The sequence below is a fragment of the Schistocerca serialis genome, chromosome 9 (assembly GCF_023864345.2).
Source record: "Schistocerca serialis cubense isolate TAMUIC-IGC-003099 chromosome 9, iqSchSeri2.2, whole genome shotgun sequence".
Lineage (NCBI taxonomy): Eukaryota > Metazoa > Arthropoda > Insecta > Orthoptera > Acrididae > Schistocerca > Schistocerca serialis.
This window is the reverse complement of record NC_064646.1, coordinates 434,613,208-434,638,875: the sequence shown is the minus strand read 5'-3', so window position 1 is coordinate 434,638,875 and position 25,668 is coordinate 434,613,208.

Here is a 25,668-nt window from a genome sequence, read left to right as displayed (position 1 = left end):
AATGACGTGGTTTCGACTGATTGTCCGAGTTGTAGATCCCACTTTTGACAACGGACCCAATCGTCTCCTTCATGTGTCGTGAGGTGTTTCGTTTTGTGTACTCGCTGCCTGGACTCCAGAAGTACCGCCGAGTTCGACCACAGGCCTCGTACATGCAACGTCCTTTTCGTCTTAGAGTGGAGAGCAAGAACAGATGTGTGTGAATTCTTAAGGGACCAAACTGCTGAGGTCATCGGTCCCTAGACTTACACACTACTTAAGCTAGCTTAAACTACCTTATGGTAAGAACAATACACACACACACACACACACACACACACACACACACACACACACACACACGCGCGCGCGCGCGCGCGTGCGCGCATGACCGAGGAAGGACTCGAATCTCCGGCGGGAGGGACCGCGCAATCCGTCACATGGCGCCTTAAACCACGCGGCCATTCCGCGCAGCGGTGGGCGAGAAACTCGTCTGTTGCTGACTGGTGCTCCACTGCGACTGAGTTGATCAAAATGGTTCAAATGGGTCTAAGCACTATGGGACCTGACATCTGAGGTCATCAGTCCCCTAGACTTAGAACTACTTAATCCTAACTAACCTAAGGACATCACACACATCCATGCTCGAGGCAGGATTCGAACCTGCGACCGTAGCAGCCGCTTGGTTCCTAACTGAAATGTCTAGAACTGCTCGACCACAGGGGCCGGCTGAGTTGATCACTTGTGATGAAACGCTGTACGGAGTGAGGACAGAGTTCGAGCTCGAGAAATTCGCACTCTAACATGTTAGTAATGTGAGGAAACTCTTATGTAGTGATTGTACACGGAGGTGACAAAAGCCATGGGATACCTCCTACTATGGTGTAGGACCTCGTTTTGTCCGGCGTAGTGCAGCAGCTCTACTTGCCATGGACTCAACAAGTCATTGGAAGTCTCCTGCAGACATACTGAGCTATGCCGTTTCTATAGCCGTCCATAATTGTGAAAGTATTGCCGGTGCAGGATTTTGAGCACAAATTGACCTCTCTATTATGTTCCACAAATTTTCGATGGGATTCGTGTTGGGCGGTTGGGGTGGCCAAATCATTCGCTCGGAATGTCTTTCGGACCAATGGCGAACATCTGAGGCCTAGTGACGTGGCGAATTGTCATCCATAAAAAATTTCATCGTTGAATGGTTACAAATGGTCTCCAAGTAGCCGAACATAACCACTTCCTGTCAATGATCGGTTCAGTTGGACCAGAGGACCCAGTCTATTCCTAGTAAACACAGCCCACACAATTATGGGGCCAACACCAGCTTACAGAGTACCTCGTTGACAACTTGGATTCATGGCTACGTGGGGTCTGCAGCACACTCAAAGTATACCATCAGCTCTTACTGAAATCAGGACTCATCTGACGAGGCCATGGTTTACCAGTCTCCTAGGGTTCAACCGCTATGGTCATGAGCCCAGGAAAGGTGCTGCAGACAATGACGTGCTGTTAACGAAGGCACTCGCGTCGGTCGTCTACTGCCATAGTTCACTAATGCGATATTTCGCCGCACTGTCCGGATGGACACGTTCATCGTACGTCCCACGTTGATTTCTGCTATTACTTAACGCATTGTTGCTTCTCTGTTATCACTGACGACTTTACGCGAACGCCGCTACTCTCGATCGTTAAGTGAGCGTCGTTGGCCACTGTATTGACCGTGGTCAGAGGTACTGCCTGAAATTTTGTATTCTCAGCACGCTCCTGACGCTGTGAATCTCGGAATATTGGATTCCCTGACGGTTTCCGAAATGGAATGTCCCATACATCTAGCTCCAACTACCATTCCCCCTTCAAAGTCTGTTACCGTCGTGCGGCAGTAATCACTTCGGAAACTTTTTGACGTGGATCACCTAAGCGCAAATTGCAGCTTCGCCAACGCACCGTCCTTTTATACCTTCCGTACGCGGTTCTACCACCATCTGTGTGCATATCGTTATTCCGTGCCTTTTGTCACATCAGTGTATTCTGATATTCGTACAGTTTCACCGAGCGAGGTGGCGCATTCGGGAGAATGACGGTTCAATTCCGCGTCCGGCCATCTTGATTTAGGTTTTCCGTGATTTCCCTAAATCGCTTCAGGCAAATGCCGGGATGGTTCCTTTCAAAGGGCACGGCACAATTCCTCCCCTAATCCGATGAGACCGATGACCTCGCAGTTTGGTGTCCTCCCCCAAATCAACCCAACTCGTGTAATTTCAAGTAGGACGGGGGAGTGAGGGAGGCCTGAATCTGAACTTGGGAGCCTGACAGAAGATGGTTTCTGAAGTATCACGAGTAGCAGTTAGCTCATCACAAAAAGCACACTCAAAGATCAAAAGCATCCGTACACCCGTCTGTGAAGCGGAATTAACCATTAGATGTTAGCAGAGGCGGACATGCCAGTATAGAAGAAGGCGTTGGGTTTTGTCCGTGGAGAAGCAGCAGAATTCGTCAGTCAGGAGGGTTCACTGACTTCTAACGTGGAATTCAACCCTTCTACAGCTGCCCAAGTCGACTGTTCGTGATAGATTATGAAGTGGAAGCGCGAAAGAACGACCACAGTTAACCTAAGACCAGACAGACGTCATGTACTGGGGGCCAGGGACCGTCGAGCATTGCGGAGCATGCAAGTAAAAAATCGCATGAAATCAGCGGAAAGAAAAGTTTTGTGACCAGACGAAATCATCCGGTCGTTACTGTGCGCTCTTTGACTGCCCGGTAAGGTGGCGCATAGGAATCGTAACTCATGAAATATTAGGTCACTTTATTACATTAGTGGATAAAAGATTTACTTAATTTTGACGCACTTCTTTGCCGCAGGAGTACTGGATAATTTACAACTGCCATTTTGCAACAAAGCGTCATCTGATACACCAATTAACAAACTGGTCTCTTGAGCTACAACGATTCATATTTACTAAAATACAAGTTCATGAGAAACTTTAACAACTTGATCCTGTACTATGATGTTGACTTCTTCAGATGAAGAGCTGGGCTGAACGCTTGCATGTTCGACACTATATTGACCTCAGCGTGAGGGCGCTGCTGTCTTCAGATGGAGGCATGGTCTTCAACAGCTCCTCCCCTACATCATTGCACATTGCAGGAAGACCTTGATAATGTCTGTGATATAGATTCGCATTGCCGACTTCGTTGTGGCACCACTGTCTCTGGACAGAAGCTCGTGAGTTCCAAAGTGCTCCCGGCAGTCGAGCTAGCACACTGAGTGCGCACAGTGAGTTGATCACCTCCTTGTGAGCCATACTTTTCTGTAGGCAGTAAGGGACGTTTGATGTGGTGCGAAGAGCGAAGCCGCTGGACAGTGGATGTTTGAAAACGACTGATTTGGAGCGATGAATCACGCTGTAACCTGCGTCAATCCAGTAGAAAGCTTCGGTGTTGGTGAATACCTGGAGAATGTTACCTGCCCTTATGTGTAGCGCCAGCAGTGAAGAACGAAGGCATGAAAATGTTTTTCATGGTTATGGTGTGATCCCGTTATTGTCATTTAGAGAACGCTAAATGCGGAAGGATATGAACACATTTTACGGCATTGTAGAGGAGCAGCATGACAATGCACCCTGCCATAAAGTAGTACCTGTGAGGCAGTGGCTTAATAACAATCCTGACATGGAGTAGTCTGCCCGGAGTCCCCGCTGAAGCCAATGGAAGACCTTTGGGATGAGTTAGGTCGACTCCACTCCAGACCCCAGCGTCGAACGTCGGTGCCTGTCTGGTTTCGGTTGCGCGGGGTAGCCGCGCGGTCTCCGGGCGTCTGGCCACGGTTCGCGCGACTCCCCCCATCGGAGGCTCGCGTCCTCCCTCGGGCATGGGTGTGTGTGTTGTTCTTAGCGTAAGTTAGTTTAAGTTAGATTAAGCAGTGCGTAAGCCTAGGGACCGATGACCTCAGCAGTTTGGTCCCATAGGAACTTACCACAAATTTCCAAAATATTTTCTCTAGTTTCGGCTCTCGAGGAAGAATGGACTGCCATTCGTCCACAGTCATTGAAACACCTTACTCAAAGTGTCAGCGGCAGGGTTCATTCCGTCGTAGTAACGTTGTGGGGCGGCGGGTGGAATAATTGTTATTAATAATGTAGAATGTAATGTAGAAGAGATGCATTTCCCGGCCGATGCACCATATGTGGGGCGGCGGGTGGAGTTATTGTTATATAAAATGTAGAATGTAATGTAGAAAAGATGAATTTCCCGGCCGATTAGCAACATACGTGGGGCGGCGGGTGGAGTTAATTGTTATATAAAATGTTCCTATTATTTATTTAATGCTGTTGTTTGCCGTTCTCAACAGTGGCTCTCTAACTACAATATTGGCAACCAGAAAGTGATTAGCAAAACGTGAAGCCTGTAATTAGAATTCCTAGTGCCCACTTCATCTGAGAAATACACTTATAGTTACAGCTTATAGCTCTGAGGAATTAGGAAATTGTCTGGGATTCATAATCAAAAACGATTCTCTCTAAAATGTTCACTATATTCTGAAAGTCACAGACCAAAAAGAGAATCCACACAATCCAACTACCAGAGCAGTTCAGAGTCTAATGCGCTGAAGCAACTATAACTGTTCAAATTAAAGGTTTAAGTGAATGCTCGCCATAATTTGATGATAATGTTCATCAAACGCCACGCTAAATAATGGTAGAATGTCTGTCCCGCGACGGCACGTGAAAATACGACATACGCAAATGAAGATAGATCATTAAAGTCATCCCAGAATTAACACTTCACTCGAAAACGATTTCATAGTTACGCGTATCCCGAGTAACTTATTACGGCATCCGAGGCTGTTTATAGCAATGATACCGATGCGACGCGACTCCCAGCACAGATGGTGCGCTAATCAGCGTCTGGAGAGAACTGGGGCCTTTTTCTATCGCGCAGCGTTCTCATATATAAAGGGAACGTCTGACCAAATCCGCTCTCCCGACTAGCCGCTGGGCTAGTAATGCACCACTTTAAGTTATCGAATAAATCATTGCTTCCTTTGCTGATGGCCGATGAAGCTCTCAATTTAAATGTGCAATCAGCACACAGATAAGTAATCGTAATAAAAGTCTGACGTGGCTAAGTCAAATATTTTGGGCGAGAGAATTAATTTAATTACACTACACGCAGTAGACGAGCTCTGAACTTGCCCTTTGGAGATACGCTATCGCTATAGTTTTATAATTATTCAGCTGAAACTTCTCACATCTTTATGATTATAGCGGATCTCCCTTCTACTTAAATTTAAACATCCTAGCCTTATTTATTCGCCTACTTAATCTATCTTGCTTCCTCAATTTTTAAGACAAAAACCAGAAAAACATGAATTTCAACTAAAATTTTAATTTGTGAGATCCAGAATACTGTTTGTACAAAATTATTATGAAAAAGGAATCTAAATATAAATTTTTAAGTTTCTAGCTCTTTTCTGTTGCGCCAATGATTTTTACAGAAAAACATCCAAATTTCGAAAATGGTTAAAGTTATTGAACTGATATTCAGCACATTTTGATTTAGTATTACTCCTGACATGCTAGAAACGTTTCAGGTTATTTACTTGATTTTTAAAGTATTGCGCAACATTTATGACGTCAGAGCTAGTTACAGCTGACTGGCTGGCACACAATGGAAAGACTGATGTGAATTTTATACGGTGTGAGTAGGCTGCTTCCCTACAATGTCCACTAATAGCTGTCTGGATACATTTGATCAGATAGTGCAGTAGTTCTCGACCTGGGGATAACTACCCCCCTGAGAGAAAAATGAAATTTTCTGTTTCAATCACGTAACTACATTATTTTCAAAAGATCATTATATTATCATAATTTTGTAAGACTCTAATATTGTTTATGTATCAATAATTACTTTTTCTCAATTGCTAACATTAGTCCGGTGGAGGTTACAGGTTCCTCACATAGTCCACTCCACTACAGACTACACTGAAGAGCCATACAAACTCCTACACTCGCCTAGTATCGTGTAGGGCCCCTGCGAGCACGCGGAAGTGCCGCAGCACGACGTGGCATGGACTCGACTAATGTCTGAAGTAGTGCTGGAGGGAACTGGCACCATGAATCCTGCAGCGCTGTCCATAAATCCGTAAGAGTACGGGGGGTTGAGATCTATTCTGAACAGCACGTTGCAAGGCATCCGAGATACACTATGTAATAAAAAGTATCCGGACAAACCGAAAACCACTCGTTTTTCATATTAGGTGCATTGTGTTTCCACCTACTGCCAGTTACTCCATATCAGCGACCTCAGTACTCAGTAGATATCGTAAGAGACCAGAATGTGGCCCTCAGCGGAACTCACGGACTTCGAACGTGGTCAGGTGATTGGGTGTCACTTGCGTCATACGTCTGTACGCGATATTTCCACACTCCTAAACATCCCCAGGTCCACTGTTTCCGATGTGATAGTGAAGTGGAAAAGTGAAGGGACATGTACGGCACAAAACCGTACAGGCCGACCTCGTCTGTTGACTGACAGAGACCACCGACAGTTGAAGAGGGTCGTAATGAGTATTAGGCAGACATCTGTCCAGACTATCACACAGGAATTCCAAACTGCATCAGGATCCACTGCAAGTACTATGACAGGTGGGAGGTGAGAAAACCTGGATTTCATGGTCGATCGGCTACTCATAAGCCACACATCACGCCGGTAAATGCCAAACGACGCCTCGCTTGGTGTAAGGAGCTAAACATCGGACGATTGAACACTGGAAAAACGTTGTGTGGACTGCCGAATCACGGTACACAACGTGGCGATCCGATAGCAGGATGTTCGTATCATGAATGGCCGGTGAACGTCATCTGCCAGCGTGTGTAGTGCCAACAGTAAAATTCGAAGGCGGTGGTATTATGATGTGGTCGTGTTTTTCAAGGGAGGGGCTTGCACCCCTCGTTGTTTTACGTGGCACTATCACAGGCCTACACTGATGTCTTAAGCACCTTCTTGCTTCCCACTGTTGAAGAGCGATTCGGGGATGGCGATTGCATCTTTCAACACGATCGAGCACCTGTTTATAATGCACGACCTGCAGCGGAGTGGTTACACGACAACAACATCCCTGTAATGGACTGACCTGCACACAGTCCTGACTTGAATCGTATAGAACACCTTTGGGATGTTTTAGGAAAACTCGACTTCGTGCCAGGCCTCACCAACCGACATCGATACCTCTCCTCAGTGCAGCACTCCGTGAAGAATGGGCTGCCATTCTACAAGAAACATTCCAGCACCTGATTGAACGTATACCTGCATTATCGATAGAGGGCGCCACGAACTTGTAAGTCATTTTCAGCCAGGTGCTCGAATACTTTTGATCACATTGTGTATGCTCAATAATGTTCACGTCTGGGGAGTTTGGTAGCCAGCGGAAGTGTTTAGACTCAGAAGGTTGTTCCTCGAACCACTCTATAGCATTTATGGACATGTGGGGTGTCGAATTGTCCTACTGGAATTGCCCGCCGGACGCACAAAGGACATGAATGGACGAAAGTGATCAAGCCACCGTCTCTATTCAGTGTGTTACCGCAAACACACTGAATAGAGACGGTGGCTTGCAGCTCAGCACTACGTGGGATCCAGCGATGGCGCGGTTGCACATCGAACGCCGACTCAAAACATGCCCATATATGGCAATGTCACGGGCACCAGTGACATCACAACCGGCAGCTAGCGTATATAAGGGCGCACCAACAGCCCACTGGCAGTCATAACACTTGACAATGGCCAAGGAGTGCTTGCCCGAAAGCTCGTGTAATTTTAAGCAATTGACGCGGTTGGAAACCCGAGAACATTTTATTCAGGGGGAAGGTAGGTCGTAGCCCTCCATAGTTGTAACCTAGCTTTTCCAGCAGTGGTTCCTTCGATGTCCTGAGGAAACTCTTCCTTAACTTCAGCCGTTGCGGATGCGGTTCATGCCCATACAGAGGATGGGTAATTTCCTATTCCACTCCTTTCTTTCCTTGTTCACAACTATCTCTCTTCGGACTCTCGATGGTGGTGCTATTCCTGCTTCTCTGCAGCGAGTTACGAATTCTTTCAAACATTCCTGCATCATTTCGTTTATCTTGACAAACCAGCACAACTCGGTGGCCCAGTTCTTCAACTGTATCAACGGGAGTGCTGTACACTTCATTTTTGAGATAACCCCGGACCCTAAGTAAGCACTAAAATGTGCCGGTGCCATATCGTGCACGTACCACGTTGCCCAACCACGGGCCTTGAGTGAAATTTGGGACCAGTTAGATGGGGACTTAAACGAAACCTTTACACTTCAACTGCACTTCTTCGAACTAGGACAATATATCAGAATTGACTCTGTGGCGCTTCACAGCCATGTTAACTGGAACGTTTTTTGCTTCTAATATCGTATGATACGTTTGAAGTTCTCTAACGCTATAGATACAGCAATAAGGAATAGCGCAGTAGGCAGTACAGTTGAAGAGGAATGGACATCTCTAAAAAGGGCCATCACAGAAGTTGGGAAGGAAAACATAGGTACAAAAAGGTAGCTGCGAAGAAACCATGGGTAACAGAAGAAATACTTCAGTTGATTGATGAAAGGAGGAAGTACAAAAATGTTCCGGGAAAATTAGGAATACAGAAATACAAGTCGCTGAGGAATGAAATAAATAGGAAGTGCGGGGAAGCTAAGACGAAATGGCTGCAGGAAAAATGTGAAGACATCGAAAAAGACATGATTGTCGGAAGGACAGACTCAGCATACAGGGAAGTCAAAACAACCTTTGGTGACATTAAAAGCAACGGTGGTAACATTAAGAGTGCAACGGGAATTCCACTGTTAAATGCAGAGGAGAGAGCAGATAGGTGGAAAGAATACATTGAAAGCCTCTATGAGGGTGAAGATTTGTCTGATGTGATAGAAGAAGAAACAGGAGTCGATTTAGAAGAGATAGGGGATCCAGTATTAGAATCGGAATTTAAAAGAGCTTTGGAGGACTTATGGTCAAATATGGCAGAAGGGATAGATAACATTCCATCAGAATTTCTAAAATCATTGGGAGAAGTGGCAACAAAACGACTATTCACGTTTGTGTGTAGAATATATGAGTCTGGCGATATACCATCTGACTTTCGGAAAAGCATCATCCACACAATTCCGAAGACGGCAAGAGCTGACAAGTGCGAGAATTATCGCACAATCAGCTTAACAGCTCATGCATCGAAGCTGCTTACAAGAATAATATACAGAAGAATGGAAAAGAAAATGGAGAATACGCTAGGTGACGATCAGTTTGGCTTTAGGAAAAGTAAAGGGACGAGAGAGGCAATTCTAACGTTACGGCTAATAATGGAAGCAAGGCTAAAGAAAAATCAAGACACTTTCATGGGATTTGTCGACCTGGAAAAAGCGTTCGACAGTACAAAATGGTGCAAGCTGTTCGAGATTCTGAAAAAAGTAGGGGTAAGCTATAGGGAGAGACGGGTCATATACAATATGTACAACAACCAAGAGGGAATAATAAGAGTGGACGATCAAGAACGAAGTGCTCGTATTAAGAAGGGTGTAAGACAAGGCTGTAGCCTTTCGCCCCTACTCTTCAATCTGTACATCGAGGAAGCAATGATGGAAATAAAAGAAAGGTTCAGGAGTGGAATTAAAATACAAGGTGAAAGGATATCAATGATACGATTCGCTGATGACATTGCTATCTTGAGTGAAAGTGAAGAAGAATTAAATGATCTGCTGAACGGAATGTACAGTCTAATGAGTACACAGTATGGTTTGAGAGTAAATCGGAGAAAGACGAAGGTAATGAGAAGTAGTAGAAATGAGAACAGCGAGAAACTTAACATCAGGATTGATGGTCACGAAGCCAATGAAGTTAAGGAATTCTGCTACCTAGGCAGTAAAATAACCAATGACGGACGGAGCAAGGAGGACATCAAAAGCAGACTCGCTATGGCAAAAAAGGCATTTCTGGCCAGGAGAAGTCTACTACTATCAAATACCGGCCTTAATTTGAGGAAGAAATTTCTGAGGATGTACGTCTGGAGTACAGCATTGTATGGTAGTGAAACATGGACTGTGGGAAAACCGGAAGAGAAGAGAATCGAAGCATTTGAGATGTGGTGCTATAGACGAATGTTGAAAATTATGTGGACTGATAAGGTAAGGAATGAGGAGGTTCTAAGCAGAATCGGAGAGGAAAGGAATATGTGGAAAACACTGATAAGGAGAAGGGGCAGGATGATAGGACATCTGCTAAGACATGAGGGAATGACTTCCATGGTACTAGAGGGAGCTGTAGAGGGCAAAAACTGTAGAGGAAGACAGAGATTGGAATACGTCAAGCAAATAATAGAGGACGTAGGTTGCAAGTGCTACTCTGAGATGAAGAGGTTAGCACAGGAAAGGAATTCGTGGCGGGCCGCATCAAACCAGTCAGTAGACTGATGACAAAAAAAAAAAAAAAAAATCGTATGTTTTCATCCACATTAGTTTTCGCTATTAGTTATGATACACCCTGTATCTGTCAAACATAGTTGAATGTATCTTTAAATGTTAAGTAAATGTAGAAGGGGACTGCTGGGGGAGAGCAGAACCTCCTGGTTGGTGAGACAGAACCTTCTTACTCTGGAGCAGAATTGAGTAGCGTCCAGACTGCTGGTCATTGCCTTGGCTGGTGACACTGATTAGAAGCGAACGGGTGATTTTGCTCATTGTTAGTGGTCGAGAATATGAGTCTGATGCCACAGCCTACGTATGTGTTTGTGTTGATACTGAACCTGGTCTCTATTTGATGTTGGAGTGTTTTTGAAGTTAGGAACAATCTTACCGTAATTCTTAGAACTCAAGTAAGTTGATAGTTTTCCATTTCAGAGCACTTTTATTTAAGGTATGTATGTTTTCTGTGGCTGACTGAAGTTACCACGATTATGTTGAACTCTTTTCTGAAATTTACTTCAGACGGATGCGGCGATGCCCCAACACATATGTTTCCTACGTTGTAAATTCGTCACCGTGATTGGCGTACTAATAAGAATAGCATTACAATATAAATAATCTTCCATCCCTCCCCCAGCCCCTTCTATAGTTCCCCATCTCTCGCAATCCCACCTCTAGCTAACGGTTTCCGTTTTACGTCATTCTGCTACATCGGCCAATAACACGATTTCCAACAGCCGTCTAGGAAATGCCGGGTTCAGTCTATTCTCTGACTCAGAAATAAAAAAAATGATAACATTCTGATTGCCAGGGAGCATCCCATATTAGGTTAAAGTGAAATGATGGCGTCCGGAGTGGAACCGAGGCAAAGAAATCAAAAATATTATAAAATTCGGATGGGAAATTGCTCGCGCTTTGCAGACCATTAGAAACTGGGAACAAGAGAAAGTAAGAAAGGAAGCGAGTGTAATAACGCTTGCAGTTGTTTCGCTGTGCGTTTACAAGCATAGGCTCTTCCTTAAGATATTTTCACTGTCAACATTCAAGTTCTGTAGTTGATGATCTGTTTAGTGTTACTAGTATTATTATTTTCGAGGTCAAGACTTTTTAAATTATATTTTAGAGAATTAAAACACAGTTTGTGAATTATCTTTTAATTGTAAGGTAAATATTTCTCGCCCTGCCATTATCGAAAGTACGAACTGTTTGGTCTGATGTAAGAGATGGCCTCAAAAACTATCGAGGACAGATAAAGTATGTAAACAAACACGAGTTCTTCTTAAGCAGCAGCGAGTCAATCTAATCTTCGAGTGGTGAGGCGGTGCGAGCCGAGCAAACAGATCCTGCGTCACTGTTTGTACTGTTGAGATAACCACTCCACCGATCGGCGATGAAAAATTAGGCGGGGCGATTGACCTCTTATCGCATTAATGAGGTTTACGCAATCACGAGACATTCAGGCAGGTACAAACACCATGTTTTATGACTAAATGAATTTGATCGAAAACGTAAGGACGTACTGAAGTGACAAGAAAGTGAAGAGAGTACGTTGTGACGAACTTTGGACATTGTTACGTGCAGGATGCGACGAAAACATTACGACCGCACATTCGTCACTGCATTTCTTATAGCAACAACAGTTCAAACCATCATTACAGACATGGCGAGCATATACACTGGCGGGAAAAAAATCGCAACACCAAAAAATAAACAATTCTCTACGTAACATATTTAAGTGATTAACACTATGAGATCACAGGTTAATGCAAGCGCGAGATAAGCTTATCTCGCACAACTACCTGGTGTTGCGATTTTTTTCCGTCAGTGTAGTTCGTACATCGCTAGCCATTAAAAATGCAACATAGTGAAGACGGTACGCAATAAACGACAAATTAGCATGAAGTGTACCGATGCTTGGATCTGCAGATGATTAGCACGTCAGCGCAACTGGAGAAAATAGACAGGAGTAGCGCCGCCTACATTCTGTACATAGGGAAACACTGTACAGAAATCGCATTTAAATGTGCTGCTCTCGTTAGTTGGCATTCTGACTGGCCTGCGCGTGTAGAATCGATGGATCTATTGTCGTTGTTGTGGACGTCAGTCAGGAGACTGGTTTGATGCAACTCTCTACGCTATCTATTCTGTGTAAGCTTCTTCATGACTCAATCCTAACGGCCCGGCTTAGATTCCCCGCTGGGTCGGAGATTTTCTCCGCTCAGGAACTGGGTGTTGTGTTGTCCTTATCATCGTCATTTCACCCCCATCGACACGCAAGTCGCCGAAGTGGCGTCCACTTGAAAGACTTGCACCAGGCGAACGGTCTACCCGACGGGAGGCCCTAGCTACACGGCACGGCATGACTGAATAACTGCTACAACCTACTTCCACTTGAATCTGCTTACTGTATTCAAGCATAGATCTCCCTCTACACTTTTTATGCCCCTCCCCCACCCTCCATTAGCAACCTAATTATTCATTAGTGCCTCGGATGTGTCCTAGCAATCGACCCCTTCTTGTAGTCATCTTGTGCCATAAATTCCTTTTCTCTCCAATTAGATTCATTACCTCCTCATTAGTTCCGCGATCTACCCATCTAAGCTTCAGCATTCTTCTGTAGCATCACATTTCAAATGTTTCTATTCTTGTCTTAACTGCTTACCATCCTTGGTTCATATCGGTACGAGGTTACACTCCATAGCCTTCAGAAAAAGCTTCATAACACTTACATTGACATCAGGTTCTATCAAATCACTCTTTTTCAGAAATGCTTTCCTGTTATACATCTACATGGATACTCTGCAAATCACATTTAAGTGCCTGGCAGAGGGTTCATCGAACCACCTTCACAATTCTCTATTATTCCAATCTCGTATAGCGCGCGGAAAGAATGAACATCTATATCTTTCCGTACGAGCTCTGATTTCCCTTATTTTATCTTGGTGACCGTTCCTCCCTATGTTGGTCGGTGTCAACAAAATATTTTCGCATTCAGAGGAGAAAGTTGGTGATTGGAATTTCGTGAGAAGATTCCGTCGCAACGAAAAACGCCTTTATTTCAGTGATGTTCAACCCAAAATGCTGTATCATTTCTGTGATACTCTCTCCCATATTTCGCGATAATACAAAACGTGCTGCCTTTCTTTGAACTTTTTCGATGTACTCCGTCAGTCCTACCCGGTAAGGATCCCACATCGCGCAGCAGCAGTCTAAAAGAGGATGGACAAGCGTAGTGTAGGCAGTGTCCTTAGTAGATCTGTTGTATTTTCTAAGAGTCCTGCCAATAAAACGCAGTCTTTGGGTAGCCTTCTCCGCAACATTTTCGATGTGTTCCTTCCAATTTAAGTTGTTCGTAATTGTAATACCTAGGTGTTTAGTTGAATTTACGGCTTTTAGATTAGCCTGATTTATTGTGTAATCGAAGTTTAACGAGTTCCTTTTAGCACTCATGTGGATGACCTCACACTTTTCGTTATTTAGGGTCAACTGCCACTTTTCGCACCATTCAGATATCTTTTCTAAGTCGTTTTGCAGTTTGTTTTGGTCTTCTGATGACTTTATTAGTCGATAAACGACAGCGTCTCTGCAAACAACCGAAGACGGCTGCTCAGATTGTCTCCAAAATCATTAATATAGGTAAAGAACAGCAAAGGGCCTATAACAGTACCTTGGGGAACGCCTTATAGCAAGTCTGCATTTTATATTCTCTCTTCTTTTTTTACTGTCAGTTATTTTGCTGACAAAATAGCAAATATCAACTATTAACTTTAGTGTTCCGTCTGCGCTTGCAGAATGTCTTCGAAGACCTGGTAGCAGATAAAAGCACGGTGAGTCGTTGGGCGAGGCGTCTGTCATCATCGCAACAAGGTCGCGCAAACCTATCCCATCTCCCACGTGGCGGCCGGCCACAAACAGCTGTGACTCCTGCGGTGTTGGAACGTGCGGACACTCTCATTCGAGGTGATCGACGGATTACAATCAAATGCCTCGCTACTCAACTGGACGTCTCTGTTGGTAATGCTCACTTTCAACGTAGCCCAATGCTCCCACTGAAACTCACAACATCTGGCTCTTCCGATTTATCCAAATCCCATCTCCTCAACCTGCGGTAGTTAAAGGTGTGTGCCCGCCGGGTACCTCGCCGCCTAACAACAGAAGACCATAAAAAGGAACGAAGGACCATCTGTACGGAGTTGCTTATGCGCTACAAGGATGATCGTGACAATGTTCTGTCGAACATCGTCACAAGGGATGAACTTTGGGTTCATCATTTCGAAACTGAAACAAAGTAGCAATTCATGGGGTGGCACCACACCCCCCTCTCCTCCGTAGGAAAAGTTCAAAGCCGCACCCTCGGCCGCTAAGTCATGGCGAAGGTCTTCTGGAACACTGAAGGGATTACTGGCCATTAAAATTGCTACATCACACCACGAAGATGACGTGCTACAGAGCCGAAATTTAACCGACAGGAAGAAGATGCTGTGATATGCGAATGATTAGCTTTTCAGAGCATTCACACAAGGTTGGCGCCGGTGGCGACACCTACAACGTGCTGACATGAGGAACGTTTCCAACCGATTTCTCATACACAAACACCGGTTGACCGGCGTTGCCTGGTGAAACGTTGTTGTGATGCCTCGTGTAAGGAGGAGAAATGCGTACCATCACGTTTCCGACTTTGATAAAGGTCGGGTTGCAGTCTATCGCGATTGCGGTTTATCGTATAGCGACATTGCTGCTCGAGTTGGTCGAGTTCCAATGACAGCAGAATATGGAAATCGGTGGGTTCAGGAGGGTAATACGGAACGCCGTGCTGGATCCCAACGGCCTCGTATCACTAGGAGTCGACAGGCCTCTTATCCGCATGGCTGTAACGGATCGTGCAGCCACGTTTCGATCCCTGAGTCAACAGATGGGGACGTCTGCAAGACAACAACCATCTGCACGAACAGTTCAACGACGTTTTTCAGCAGCACGTACTATCAGCTGGGAGACCATGGCTGCGGTTACCCTTGACGCTGCATCACAGACAGGAGCGCCTGCGATGGTGTACTCATCGACAAACCTCGGTGCACCAATGGCAAAACGTCATTTTTTCAGATGAATCCAGGTTCTGTTTACAGCATCATGATGGTCGCATCCGTGTTTGGTGACATCGCGGTGAACGCACGTTTGAAGCGTGTATTCGTCATCGCCATACTGGCGTATCACCCGGCGTGATGGTATGGGTTGCCATTGGCTACACGTCTAGGTCACCTCTTGTTCGCACTGACGGCACTTTGAACAGTGGACCTTACATTTCGGATGTGTTACGACCCGTAGCTCTACCCTTCATTCGATCCCTGCGAAACCCTACATTTCAGCAGGATAATGCACGACCGCATTTTACAGGTCCTGTACGGGCCTTTCTGGACACAGAAAATTTTCGACTGCTGCCCTGGACAGCACATTCTCCAGATGGGTTACCAACTGAAAACGTCTGGTCAATGGTGGCCGAGCAACTGGCTCGTCACAAAAGGCCAGCCACTACTCTTGATGAACTGTGGTATCGTGTTGAAGCTGCATGGGCAGCTGTACCTGTACACGCCATCCAAGCTCTGTTTGACTCAATGCCCAGGCGTATCAAGGCCGTTATTACGGCCAGATGTGGTTGTTCTGGGTACCGATTTCTCAGGATCTATCCACCCAAATAGCGTGAAAATGTAATCAAATGTCAGTTCTAGTATAATAGATCTGTCCAATGAATACCCGTTTATCATCTGCATTTCTTCTTGGTGTAGCAATTTTAATGGCCGGTAGTGTATTTTTTCTCATGATGCAACGATCAACTCGGACGTGTATTCTGCTACCCTCAACAAACTGAAGTAAACGACTTCAGTGCGTTCGTCGCCACAAAATTGCAAAAGAAGTTCTTCTTCTCCATGACTACGCAAGGCCTCAAACAAATCTGCGCACCCTAGAGAAACCCACAAAACTTCATTGGGCTGTTCTTCCTCACCCACCCTGCAGCCCGGATCTCGCGCCTTCCGACTTCCATACGTTTGGCCCAACGAAGGACGCACTCCGTGGGAAGCAGTACGTGGGTGATGGGGAGGTTACTGATGCCGCAGGACGTTGGCTCTGACGTCGACCTGTGGCGTGGCACCATGCGGGCATACAGGCCCTCCCAGTAAGTCGGCATAAGGCCGTCGCACGGAACAGAGATTACGTTGAAAAATAGGGTTTTTTAGCCAAAATAATGGGGAATAATATGGTCTATTGAAATCCTGAATGAAAGCAACCTGCTTTCAGAAAAAAGTATCTTTCATTATTTATCGAGCGCCTCACGTAATTACCTCAGCATCGATTTAAATCCAACTACATTCCATACCCCTCGTCTTACTTCTCTTGATACTGGTCTCATAATCTCTTTTCAAGACACTCAGTATCTTTCAACTGCCCTTCCAAGTCGACTGTGGTCTATGACAGAGTTAAGATGTCGTCGGTAAAACTCAAAGTTTTTATTTGTTCTCCCCGAACTTTAATACCATTTCCAGATTTCTCCTTGGTTTCCTTCGCTGCTTGCTCAGTGTGCAGAGTGAATAACATCGAGGAAACGTTCCAGCCGTAGTTCATTTTCAATTGCAACGTCCCTTTCATGTCCTTTGAATCTTATAACTGCCATTTGGTTTTTGTCATAAGTGATCTTTCACTCCCTCTATTTTATCCTCTCTATCTTAAAAATTTCAACGACTGTAGTCTAGTCAGCATTATGAAAAGATTTCTCAAATTCTGCAGATGTTATAAACGTTTCTTCACCCTATCTTCTAACATCAGTCGTAGGGTCAGTATTTCTTCTCGTGTTCCTACGTTTCTCCGGAAACAAAACCGATCTTCCCAAGAATCGGCTTCAAGTTTTTCCACGCTTCTGTAAATAATTCGCGTCAAAATTTTGCAACCATACCCAATTAAACTGACCGTTCCGTAGTGTTCGCACTTGACAGCATCTGCGTTTTGGGAATTATTATACTGCTCTTCAAGTCTTAGGGTATTTCTACTGTCTCACATATCTTGTACACGAGGTGGAAGAAGTTCGTCATGTCTGTCGCTCTCAAGGATCTCAATAATTCTGTGGAAATGTCGTCTACTCCAGGGGATTTGTTTCTACTTCGGACTCTGCCAAATTCTTCTTGCAGTATCATATTACCCATCTCCTCTTCACCTGATACCTCTTATCTTTTTGTAACAGCGTTCCCAAGTTTGTTTCTCTCATCTGTGACCATCTACATATTCTTTCCACCTTTACCTTTCCCTTGTTTGGTTTGTACTGGATTGCCATCTGAGCTTTCGCTATTCGTACAACTGCTTCTCTTTTCTCCAGTAGTCTCTTTAATTTTTCTGTAAGTTGCGTCTATCATTCCCCTAATCATGCTTCTTTCTACAGACTTACAATTGTCCTGTAGCCATTCCTGTTTAGCCACTTCGTATTTTCTGTCAATTTCACTTTTTAGATGCCCCTACTGCCTTTCGCCCGCTCCATTTGCTATATTTTTATATTTTCGCCTTTCATCAATTAAATTCAGTGTCTCCTGTATTATCTAAGGATTACTACTAGGTCTTGTCTCTTTACCTATGTGATCTTCTGCTGTTTTCACTATTTCATCTTGCGCTCGTCCTCTATTACATTCGTCTCCTCTGTTTCAGTCCAATGTAGCCTAATGCTCCCTCTGAAACTCAAAACAACATCTGGTTCTTTCGATTTATCCAAATCCCATCTCCTTAATATCCTATCTTTCCGTAAATTTTTTCAGTTTTAATCTGCAGCCAAAAACCAATAAATTATGGTCAGAGTCTACATTTTCCAGTAGAAATGTTCTACAGTTGAAAATCTGACTCCGAAATTTCTGACTTACCAAAACTGACTGTGCAAAACTGTATTATGTGGCTTCCTCTTCCTTTCATTTCTCACACTCCATGTTCTCGTACTATTTTTCCTACTCATCGTTCCCTACTGCTGAATCGCAGTCACCCGTCACAATTAAATTTTCGTCTCCCGTAACTACTTGAATAATTTCCTTTATCTCATAGTACATTCTTTCGGTCCCTTCATTGTCTGCGAAACGTTGAAATACGAAGTTGTACAACTTCGGTGAGTGTTGATTTTGGGTCTATCTTGGCTATGGTAATGCGTTCGTTATGCTGTTCATAGTAGCGTAACCACATTTCTATTTTCTTATTAAATATTAGGTCTACTCCTGCTTTGCTCCCTTTTTGATTTTGTGTTAATAACCCTATATAGACTTAATCAGAAGTCCTGCTCATCCTGTTACCGCACTTCACTTACTCCCACTATGTCTAACGTCGACCAATCTATTTCCCTTTTTGTATTCTGTAATCCGCTTACCAGATTAAGGGATCTCACATTCTACGCTCTGACCCGTAGGATGACAGTTTTGTTTTCTTGATGTCCTCCTGAGAGATCCGAGTGGGAGACTATATTACTCTGCAATATTTTACCGAAGGGGATGTCATCATCATAAAACCATACCATAGACCTGCGTGGCCTCGGGAAAAATAAGGGATCTGGTTTCCCCTTGCTTTCAGCCGTTCGCAGTACCACCAGCATGACAAGTCCACGTTGGCTAACGTTACAAAGCCAGATGAGTCGGTTACCTAGATTTTCGACCCTGCATCTACTGAAAAGGCTACTACCCCTCTTCAGGAACCACAAGATAGTCTGACGTCTGAAGAGCCATCCCTCTACGGTCACTGCACCTATGCTGCGGCTATCGGTATTGTTGAGGGCACGCAAGCCTTCCCACCTCGGTATGATCCAAGGTTCATTGTTGGGGGTGGCGGCAGTGAGGGCGGGGAGGGGGTGGGGAGGGGGGGCAGATGGCTCCCGGAGGGTCATACTCAACTCCATACAGAATCTCAATGGCCACATGTGGCTAGCGTCTGATGTTGTGTTGTTGTGGTCTCCAGTACAGAGACTGGTTTGATGCAGCTCTCCACGCTACTCTGTCCTGTGAAAGCCTCCTGATGTCCGAATGAGTACAACAACTGGCATCCTTCTGAATCTGCTTACTGTATTCGTCTCTTGGTGTCCCTAAACGATTTTTACCTCCCACACTTCCGTCCAATACTAAATTGTTGATCGCTTGATGTTTCAGAATATGTCCTGTCAACCGAACCCTTATTCTAGTCTGGTAGTGCTGCAGATTCCTTTCCGCCCCAATTCTGTTCAGTAAAGCACGCCGTCTTCAGGCCGCAAGTGGCCCATCGGGACCATCCGACGGCCGTGCGGATAGGAGGGGCGTGTGGTCAGCATACTGCTCTCCCGGTCGTTATGATGGTTTTCTGAGACCGGAGATGGTCGAGTAGCTCCTCAATTGGCATCACGCGGTAGGGTGCACCGCGAAAAATGGCATGGCGGCCCGGATGGTCACCCATCATGTGCCGGCCACGCCCGACAGCGCTTAACTTCGGTGATCTGACGGGAACCGGTGTATAGACCGTGGCAAGACGGTTGCCAATTCTATTCAGTTGTTCCTCATTAATTACGCGTTCTACCCATCTAAGCTTCAGCATTCTTCTGTAGCACCACATTTCAAAAGCTCCTATTCTCTTCTTGTCTAAACTGTTAACCATCTATACACTCCTCACAAATGCTTTCAGGAAACTGAGTGTTATAAATTTCTCTTCTTAAGAAACGCTTTCCTTGCTATTGCCAGTGTACATTTTATATTCTCTTTACTTCGGCCATCATCAGTTTTTTGCTGCACAAATAACAAAACTCATCTACTACCTTAAGTGTCTTATTTCCTAACCTAATTCCATCAGCATCACTTGATTTAATTAGACTACATTACATTATCCTTGTTTTGCTGCTCTTGATGCTCATCGTATATCTTCCTTTCAAGACACTGTCCATTCCAGTCCACAGCTCCTCTAAACCCTTTGCTGTCTCTGAGAGAATTACAAGGTCAGGGACATATCTCAAAGTTTTTATTTCTTCTCCCCATACTTTACTTCCTATTCCAAATGTTTCTTTGGTTTCCTTTACTGCTTGCTCAATGTAAGTATTGAATGATCCTGCCTCAATCCTTCTCAACCACCGTTTCCCTCTCGTGCCCCTCGTATAACTGTCGTCTGTTGTTGTAAATAGCCTTCCGCTGCCTGTATTTTTTCACTGCTACCTTCAGAATATCAAAGAGAATATTCCAGTCAGCAATGTCAAAAGTTTTCTCTAAGTCCACAAATGTTATAAATGTACGTTTGTCTTTCTTTAATGTATCTTCTAGGATAAATGATAGGGCCAGTATGGCCTCGCGTGTTCCTACATTTCTCCGACCATACAGTCACGTCACGTACCTTGGAACAGGAAATGAGCTTGCTTCCAGCAAGACAAGTATCCACACAGATAGCTCGACATGTTTGGAGGAAAACCGTCTGTCTGCACAGGGACCATTGTTCCAGCTACCTTTGATGCGGCAATAGAGGTAGGTACGTCCACAGTGGAGAACCCAACGGCATCACTGGAAACACAGCGTACAGCATCACTATAGGTGTTTCCCTGTGTGGAGGTTCTGCGTAGGAGGAATACAGATCGTCATATGGGCCCAGAACGTGACGTGATGGTGTGGCGTACCATCTGGTACACAACACGACCGCTTCTGGTTTGGACAACATCCGTTACAGTTCACCGTGTTAAGGCCGGTTTTTGTTCCCATCTTCCTCGCCTCTGTGACGTCCTGTTTCAACGAGCATGGCATGGCATCTTGCCCGTGATGTCCTGGCCTACCTCGATACAGAGCATGTGATGATATTTGGTTTATGGGGCGCTCAATTTCGCGGTTAAATTCTCACTCTTTACAGACTCGTCATTTTCACGAATGATGAGGAAATGACACGCACAGCACAAGCACCCAGTCCCCGAGCGGAGAAAATCGGGATTCGAACCCGGGACATCGTGATCCAAAGGCAGCAATGCTAGCCACTGGACCACGAGCTGCAGACATCGATATAGATGATGTGGGACTAGGCTAGCAGGTTCTCCGGATCTCTCACCCATTGGAAACCTGTGTTCTGGAACTGGAGAGAGACTGACACGCTAGCATTCGCCAACCACTATGATTGATTGCTACAGGTTGAGTTTAATTCTATACTGAACAGTGTTTGAGCCTTTGTTATTGCCTGAGATTAAATCTCCGTATACCAAATTTCGCATCCTATAAACTTCCAAACCACCTATTAAATAGCTAGCAACGTTTTAGCAAAAATACTAGTCTCTACAGTGTGCAGCTTGAAACATATTGAGGTTGCGTGATTAGTTCCTTTTGAAAGCCAATGCAAATTGGCCCATTTGACGATGTTGGTCACTGCCAAAAGGGAGACATAACTGCAGTGTCCACTGGTCGCAATGGTGAGCTCCGGCGATGGGCAAAGATATTGATCAGGGAGTTCCTGGCGGCCGCCTTGTCCACTCGGCGAGAGAGAGAGTGTGCGGGCGCTAAGTCCCCTGGGGGATCCGGTGGCAATCGGCAGCAGCAGCGGCAGCGGCAGCCGCTCCGCCCACGACAGCCGCGTCGGCGGAAGTCGCGTCACGTCCGGGGCGACAGATTACCGCGGCTTACATGCCGCCCAGCCTGCAGCCCTATCCACAAACTACGCCGCTCGCCATTACTCGCGAAACACTTTCTCGTGCGATACCAGCTGTTGTTCCGAGTTTTCAAATGAAGTTCGGCTTTCAATTCGGGGTTCAATAAAAAGAGCCGTGTTAGGCGGTTCGGTTTTCATATTGCATCTTTGACTGAGGATGGTCTTCCACAAGGTTCGATACCTGGTCCGTTTCTGTCCTTGCAGCATGCAGGACGTTAGGAAATTCCCGTTACAAACTTCTAGGACTTGCAGAGGGAAATAAGTACATAATATTTTGAATAGGAACCCTTGTTAGGAAACGTACCGTTTTCGTTCTACGACGGTTTCAATGCAGATGTTTAACTCAAACTACTTCTGCTTGACGAATAGAAGTAGACGTGGTACAGTACAATTATGTGGTAACAATTAGAAAGGAAACATAACGAAACATACTTTTATCAGCTGAACACATTTGTTTGTATTATCGCATTACGTGTCTACATTATTCAAGAACAAAAACGAAGCGAGCAAAAAATGGTTCAGATGGCTCTAAGCACTATGGGACTTAACAGCTGAGGTCATCAGTCCCCTAAACTTAGAATTACTTAAACCTAACTAACCTAAGGACAACACACACATCCATACCTGAGGACTGAAGCGCCTAGAACCGCTCGGCTACCTTGGACGGCACCATGCTCGTCGCAAACCAGAAATCAAGTGACTTCAGGTGGCCGTCTGACGTAGTACACGTCATCCTGTCTACCCTGCTGCATACCAAGGCAAGGAGAGACTTTTCTCTTTTCCTCTGCAGACGTGGACGCGTTACACTTCTGTACTGACACCAGAAACGGTACGTTTTCGTACATGGGGTCCTATTCAAAATATTACGTACTCACTCCGCTCTACTAGTCGTAGAAGACTGTTGAAAGATTTTCCGAACACCCTGTGTAAATGACCTACGATCTTAACTAGTTTTGTCTCAAGTACAGATAGTGTTGAGGATCAGTGGACAAAGTTCATAACCATCGTACAATATGCGTTAGATGAGTATGTGCCAAGTAAGATCGTAAGAGATGGAAAAGAGCCACCGTGGTACAACAACCGAGTTAGAAAACTGCTGCGGAAGCAAAGGGAACTTCACAGCAAACATAAACATAGCCAAAGCCTTGCATACAAACAAAAATTACGCGAAGCGAAATGTAGTGTGAGGAAAGCTATGCGAGAGGCGTTCAATGAATTCGAAAGTAAAGTTCTATGTACTGACTTCGCAGAAAATCCTAAGAAATTTTGGTCCTATGTCAAAGCGGTAGGTGGATCAAAAAAAAAAAAAAAAAAAAAATGTCCAGACACTCTGTGACCAAAATGGAACTGAAACAGAGGATAACAGACTAAAGGCCGAAATACTAAATGTCTTTTTCCAAAGCTGTTTCACAGAGGAAGACTGCACTGTAGTTCCTTCTCTAGATTGTGGCACAGATGACAAAATGGTAGATATATAAATAGACGACAGAGGGGTAGAGAAACAATTAAAATCGTTCAAAAGAGGAAAGGCCGCTGGACCTGATGGGATACCAGTTCGATTTTACACGGAGTACGCGAAGGAACTTGCCCCCCCTTCTTGTAGCGGTGTACCGTAGGTTAGAAGAGCGTAGCGTTCCAAAGGATTGGAAAAGGGCGCAGGTCATCCCCGTTTTCAAGAAGGGACGTCGAACAGATGTGCAGAACTATAGACCTATATCTCTAACGTCGATCAGTTGTAGAATTTTGGAACACGTATTATGTTCGAGTATAATGTCTTTTCTGGAGACTAGAAATCTACTCTGTAGGAATCAGCAAGGGTTTCGAAAAAGACGTTCGTGTGAAACCCAGTTCACGCTATTCGTCCATGAGACTCAGAGGGCCATAGACACGGTTTCCCAGGTAGATGCCGTGTTTCTTGACTTCCACAAGGAGTTCGATACAGTTCCCCACAGTCGTTTAATGAGCAAAGTAAGAGCATATGGACTATCAGACCAATTGTGTGATTGGATTGAAGAGTTCCTAGATAACAGAATGCAGCATGTCATTGTCAATGGAGAGAAGTCTTCCGAAGTAAGAGTGATTTCAGGTGTGCCGCAGGGGGGTGTCGTAGGACCGTTGCTATTCACAATATACATAAATGACCTTGTGGATGACATCGGAAGTTCACTGAGGCTTTTGCGGATGATGCTGTGGTATATCGAGAGGTTGAAACAATGGGAAATTGTACTGAAATGCAGGAGGATCTGCAGCGAATTGACGCATGGTGCAGGGAATGGCAATTGAATCTCAATGTAGACAAGTGTAATGTGCTGCGAATACATAGAAAGAAAGATCCCTTATCATTTAGCTACAATATAGCAGGTCAGCAACTGGAAGCAGTTAATGCCATAAATTATCTGGGAGTACGCATTAGGAGTGATTTAAAATGGAATGATCATATAAAGTTGATCGTCGGTAAAGCAGATACCAGAATGAGATTTATTGGAAGAATCCTAAGGAAATGCAATCCGGAAACTAAGGAAGTAGGTTGCAGTACGCTTGTTCGCCCGCTACTTGAATACTGCTCAGCAGTGTCGGATGCGTACCAGATAGGGTTGATAGAAGAGATAGAGAAGATCCAACGGAGAGCAGCGGGCCTCGTTACAGGATCATTTAGTAATCGCGAAAGCGTTACGGAGTTGATAGATAAATTCCAGTGGAAGACTCTGCAGGAGAGACGCTCATTAGCTCGGTACGGGCTTTTGTTGAAGCTTCGAGAACATACCTTCACCGAGGAGTCAAGCAGTATATTGCTCCCTCCTATGTATATCTCGCGAAGAGACCATGAGGATAAAATCAGAGTGATTAGAGCCCACACAGAGGCATACCGACAATCCTTCTTTCCACGAACAATACGAGCCTGGAATAGAAGGGAGAACCGATAGAGGTACACCGTCAGGTGGCTTGCGGAGTATGGATGTAGATGTAGATTATGGTTTCATTTGCAGACTCCCTCTCCTTATTCCCAGTGGGGTAAACGGAACAGTATTTACGACAATTTACAAGAAAAATTAGTATTGCCAAAGATCAGCACCACGTTAGCGAAATAAATGTAGTAATCCCTATCAATGCAAAACAGAATTAAAACGTACGTCATTAGCCACTATGAGTAAATTATGTGAAATTCGGTAGGTAGGAAATGTGATATTGGCGGAGGTAAAGCTGTGGGGCCGGATCGTGAGTCGTGGTTTGACAGTTTAGTTAACTGGGTATTTGCCCGCAAAAGACTACGGTTCGAGACCCGCTCCAGCACACAACTTTAATATGCCATGAAATTTTAAATTTGTTGTTCGCTGTAATGCTGCGTGACAAGTTGTAACGCACCGCGTGGGGCGCGTTGCTGCATTTGTAGAGCATTATATACTTTCTCTCTTTGAAGACTGACGATGTGTTCATTTGATTGTATTTGATATACCCACGGAAGCGGCAGTTTTCTTAAAGAGTAGCACCCTTCCTTTAGCTGGCATAGCCAGTTGGCAGCATTAAGTTGTATAGTGTATGTTCGTTTGTTGATATGGTTTACAGATTACGCGTGTACGATTTCT